General features: G+C 41.8%; 1 protein-coding gene across 2 annotated transcripts in view; it reads right to left on the bottom strand.

Moving 5' to 3' along the window:
* Window positions 1-6,000, bottom strand: part of LOC117655397 (sodium- and chloride-dependent GABA transporter 2) — an 86,192-nt gene that overhangs the window by 42,847 nt on the left and 37,345 nt on the right. The window lies entirely within an intron of this gene.

Genomic DNA, 6,000 nt, shown 5'->3' with positions numbered 1-6,000 from the left:
TATGTAACACCACCTTACTCTTTCAACTTTGGCTGAGGAATACAGAAGGGTGAAAAGAAGAAGAGAGTTGTTTTAGGGATACATGCAGGGGTGAAATGCTACCAGTTTGCACCGGTTCAGGCGAACCGGTAGTAATAAAAGCTACCGGTTTGGCCGAAGCGGTATTTCCAACGATCAGCTGTGCTGTGCAATTTATATTCACTAGAAAGCAGGAAATCCTGCTTTCTAGCGAATATAAATCGCGCGGCACAGATGTCCCCCCCCTGGTTCTACTTACCTTCAAATGGCTCCTTTTTCCACACAAAGTGTGCATTTGGTGCACACTGCGCATGTGTGTGCATACAGTGTGCATTTGGCATGCACTGCGCATGCACACGCAGCATGAAATTGGCGCACACTGTGCATGCGTGGGCAGCAAACTGGTCGCAACCCATGGAAGATTTCACCACTGGATACGTGTGTCATTCTCAAAATTGGAAATGTCAGTTATTGTTCTGCCCCAGCTAAGGACCGCAAAGAACACAGCACACACAAAGTCTGTCCAAAATTTAAATTTACTAAAATAACTCAGTCTTTTCCAAACAAAGGCTGTTAATAAACTTCCTTAACAGCCTAAAAGCATTCTAAGATAAGGTAATCACAGTCTTACTAGAGTTGGCAGAAAACCCAGAAGCAATTTTGCAGAAAATCCAGACACAAAAGAGAGTGAACTAAAGTTGTTCCCTACAGCTTCCTGCAAACGGCGTTCCTCCTTAAATAGGCTAAGGGAGTGGCCAATTAGCCCCAAGCCTTATTCTCGAGGAGACCTCCTCCTGAGCAGCCACTCCTGCCTTTTGGCAGCTCTGCGCACCCGTGCATTGAGAAGAGGGCTCCTCCTCTTCATCCTCTTCACTTAGAGGAGCTTCTGGAGGTTCTGGAGGCCCTGGCTGAATCCTTGCCTCTGGCACCACATCTTCTCCAGCCTCCTCACTGTCTGACTCGAGCGCCAGCTGCACAGGCTGCTGGTGCAGCACCACACCAGCCACCTCATTGTCGGAATCAGCTACAATCCACACAGGCCGCTGAGGGGCCACAACAGACCTTATCCAGGTTTTAAGTCTGAGCAGTGAACAGCATATATCCCACTTCTTAATAATTATGCCTTATTGGGTAAGGTACTATGTAGTAGATAGAAATGAAATCACAGCTGAAAATAGGACCAGATAGTGTAGGAGGTTCCAGTATGTTCTGGAGAGCCCATATCTTGAAGTACTCTTGCATATCCTGTGCTTCATAGCTGGCTGGAGACAATGTCACCATTCTGCAGTGTCCTTCTTCGCCATACTCCAATATCTAGCACAGCAGGACTGCAACAGCAATTGTAATCAATGGGAAGCGATGCAATCAATGCCCATACTAAATCCTACTGTATATATTTCTAATTTCACTAATCTTTTATCCCGTTTCTCCATTCCTTCCATATAAAGTTTAAACCCAAGAGAGAAACAGAAGGCACAAAATCTCTTCTCGAGATGGGCCCTAGTAATTTTAAACAGGCACTAGGAACAGATCATGAGCCAGGGAATAAGGAGAGAAATTCAATCTAAAACACTTTTTAAATTCTACCTGCATTTCCTCCCCTCCCCTTCCCATTAACTCCAAAAGAACAGAATCAAAAGCTTTGGGTCCATTTGAAGGAAATACCTGCAGACAAATAGCTCATCACTCTGACATGTGCCCAGTTTCTGCCTCAAAAATTGGCATGCAATCTTTAGCAGAGTTTCCTGCTGGCATATTTGAGCAGCTACTAGTAAAATGCAATTTCTCCCTTTGAAAGATTTTTTCCTCTCTTGTCAACATCTGTCACATTGAAAAGATTTTGGGCATTTCTCCTCAGCATCATAAGTGTTCTCTTCATTACAAGCAGCAATTTTATTTTCACCAATAATAAATCATAAAGAATAATTAGGAACAAGGTTAAGGGAATCAACGTCTAATACAGAGCAATGGTCCTAGTGGTCCATGATCTTACTGAAGACTGCTTTGATTTAATCTGATCTGATTTGATATGGTGGAGGGATAGCTGCCTGCCGTCTTATCCTCACATGCAGCCTTTTGTAGGAAGACAGCCAAACTGGTCTGTGGTAGCAAAATTCAGGAGTCTGAGAGTACTGTTTCTGACTAACATATTTTATTAAAAGACACAAGTTGGAACTTGTTAGTTGGAAAAAGATGTTACCAGACTCTTCCTGAGCTTCTGACTTCTGGCTAATTTCACAAGGTCTCTGCAAAAATCAATTCAGAACACCAGTAGGAATCGTCTGTTCTTTCCCTCCTGCTTGCCAGAGAATGTGAAAAATGTGAAACAAAAGTGAAAAGGGGGAAAAAAGTGTGAAAAAGGGAAAAGAATGTGAGAAACAAAAAACATCTCCGAGAAAACTCTTCCCAAATGGGTAGAGCAGGACTCCCCAAAATAGCCACCAATGAACCCCATGAGTCAATGAAACTATCCAAGGGGTCAATGTTGGTCCTTTTATTCTTCATAATACTATTGGTTCAAGTAGTATTTATTAAATTATTCTCATGGAATAAAGGTTTGGAGACCTGAAACTTCATGAAGGGGCCGATGAGCTGAAGACTTTGGAGACCCCTGAATTGAAGTTGTGTCCATCTGCTATGATGTACTTGGCAAATTGTGGATGATTGTGCTTATTCTATAGCATGCATGCCTATATATGCACTGTTGTGTTACCTGGGAGCCAAAATGGGGCGCATGAGGACTCCTGGAAGGGGCAGGGCGGGGCAGAGCCAGCCAGCAATTTAACTACCGGTTCGCCTGAACCGACCCGAACCAGTTGGATCCCACCACTGGTCATGCTGGCCACATGACCACGGAAGTGTCTTTGGACCTCGGTTAAGAAACAGAGATGAACAGTACCCCTGAGAGTCAGATACAACTGGACAGAGGAAATCTTTACCTTTTAACTCTCTTCTAGTTCTTTAATTAAACTATCTCTGACACTCTCTCTTTAGGTACTGAGCTGAATAAACATATTGGTAAAGCGGCCACCACATTTTCCAGACTTACAAAGAGGGTATGGCTTAATAAGAAGCTGATGGAACATACAAAGATCCAGGTCTATAGAGTCTGCGTCCTGAGCACACTCTTGTACTGCAGTGAGTCTTGGACCCTCTAGGCACGGCAGAAGTGAAAGTGGAACACCTTTCATATGCACTGTCTCCGATGAATTCTTGGCATCCCCTGGCAGGACAAAGTTCCAAATAGCGCAGTCTTGGAACGTGCTGGAATTTCTAGCATGTATACACTATTGAAAGAGTGACGTCTACGCTGGCTGGGGCATGTCGTGAGAATGGTTGATGGTCAGATTCCGAAAGATCTCCTGCATGGAGAATTAGTGCAGGGAAAGCGCCTCAGAGGGAGACCACAGCTGCGATATAAGGATATCTGCAAGAGGGACCTAAAGGCCCTGGGAATGGACATTAACAACTGGGAAACCTTGACCTCCGATCGTTCAGCTTGGAGGCTAAAGACGCAGCATGGCCTTCTCCAATTCGAAGAGACACATGTTCGGCAGGCTGAGGCAAAGAGGCAGTCCCGGAACCAGCGAAATCTGGGGGCTGGGCAGGGGACAGAATGTATCTGCCGTCAGTGTGGAAGGGATTGCCACTCTCGAATTGGCCTTTTTAGTCACACTAGATGCTGTTTTAGGACCTCTTTCCAGAGCACAATACCATAGTCTCTTGAAACTGAAGGATGCCAATGACTAAGTTCTTTAATTTTAATATGAACAGCAAAGACTTAATTAGAAGACTTCCAGTGTCCCTTCCAGCTCTATGATTCTATGAATTCTTGATCAATCAGTGATGTTCATTCCCAGCCTTTAGATCAGGGGTCTCCAGCCTTGGCAACTTTAAGACTTGTGGACTTCAACTCCCAGAATTCCTCAGCCAGCTTTGCTTTGCTGGATGAGGAATTCTGGGAGTTGAAGTCCACAAGTCTTAAAGTTGCCAAGGTTGAAGAGCCCTGCTTTAGATCACACTCTCCTGCTTGATTGGTGATTAAGGAATAAGCAGAACTGTCATTGGTCCCTCCTGAGTAAATCAGGAAAAAGAGGACTTCCTTGAAATAAAGCCTCTGATGGCAGCACTAGCATGGGCAGCACTACCCATCCGGTTGCATTCCGGCCAGGGTTTTATGCAGCTGTCCTTAAGAGGATGCAGTGGCGTTGTGGGTAAGGAATTCCATCCACTACATCCTGTTGCACAAAGAACAACAAACAGCAAGCATTGATCCAAAATAAATGAGATGTGTGGCTCTCTCAAAAAAAAAAAAATTGTTAGCAAAACTAAACAAGCTTACCCTGCAAAACATGATTTTAGTTTGATTATTTCCAATGTCAATATTTTATTTTATAAGGTTTCAAGCTTCTGTTACCATTTTGATAGGTAGATTAAACATATATTATGAAAAAAAAATGATTTATTTCTTCCCAAACTGCAACAAAAATGATAACTGACACTCATTGAGCAAATTACGGAGTTTTAGGACAGATAGAAGAACAACATTTAAGAATCCTGATTTATTTATTTATTTATTTATTTATTTATTTATTTATTTATTTATTTATTTAATTTGTATACCGCCCTTCTCCCAGAAGGGACTCAGGGCGGTGAACAGCCAAAATTAAAAAACATACAAATGCAAAAGTTAAGATAATTAAAAGAATTAAATCATTGGCTACCCAATTTAAAACCCCAAATCTATAAAATTTAAAATCCCAATTATTTATTCTAACTGGTGGGGTATCCTACTTATGCAGAAAAATTATTCCCAAGCTAACCCATGAATTTGTTTTCATTGAGAATTACTGGAGATTGAATTCAAAACGTTTTACATACAAGATTTGGTGATGGAAGCGACTATTGATCACTGAGCAACAGAAAGCCACGGCTGAGTCAATACATTACATAAAGCCAGAAAATGTCTTGATTTGGATTTAGCACAATTTGTAAATCCAGCAATTGTGTTTTCTAACCAAGACTTGTACCTTGGTGTTATGCCTGAATGAAGTTCACTCAACAGGCTGTAATTAAAGTAAACATTACTCTGATTTGTGAAACCCATTCATTACATTTAGCCTCCAACTGACAAGGAATCATTGAAGCTTCAAAATTTCATTCACTATTTTTCCATTTTAAAAATAAAAGTTATGGTTCAATTGGAAAAATACATATTAACAGGAATTCTAAAACAAAACCCTTTTTAATTCTTTGATCCATTTGGCTTAGAATATATCCACAAAGGAGGTTTTCTCTCAGTTATTTTTGGATTGAAATTACAGCTAAAAAAAAAGAGTTTGCAAGTCATGCATGTCCACTTAACTGGCTCAACACTTAACCTTTTTGTACGGTAGATAAATTAAGTACAGCATGGAAATAACTATATTATCTGAAATATAGCTAAAGCAAAACACTGAAAGGAAATTTTGTTCTCACCTCTTGTCCACAAGTCACCACAATCAATGCCCCCCTAAAAGATAAAGTACCATAAAGGTAAAGGTAAAGATTCCCCTTGCACATATGTGCTAGTCGTTCCCGACTCTAGGGGGTGGTGCTCATCTCAGTATCAAAGCCAAAGAGCCAGTGCTGTCTGAAGATGTATCCGTGGTCATGTGGCCGGCACGACTAAATGCCAAAGGTGCACGGAACGCTGTACCTTCCCACCAAAGGTAGACCCTATTTTTCTACTTGCATTTTTTACGTGCTTTCGAACTGCTAGGTTGGCAGAAGCTGGGATAAGTAATGAGAGCTCACCCCGTTACACAGCACTAAGGATTTGAACTGCTGAACAGCCGACCTTTCAATCGACAAGCTCAGCATCTTAGCCACTGAGCCACCACGTCCCTTATTAAAGTACCATACAATTCTACAAATGCTTGATGAGATACGGATTCCAGAAATGAATGAAGTTTCCAAAAAGTAGGGCTACTATGTTAATAT

This window comes from Pantherophis guttatus, chromosome 7 (genome assembly GCF_059756535.1).
Source record: "Pantherophis guttatus breed Tessera chromosome 7, ASM5975653v1, whole genome shotgun sequence".
Taxonomy (NCBI): Eukaryota; Metazoa; Chordata; class Lepidosauria; order Squamata; family Colubridae; genus Pantherophis; species Pantherophis guttatus.
Note: the sequence above shows the minus strand (reverse complement) of the source record. Positions and strands in the feature narration are given on the sequence as shown.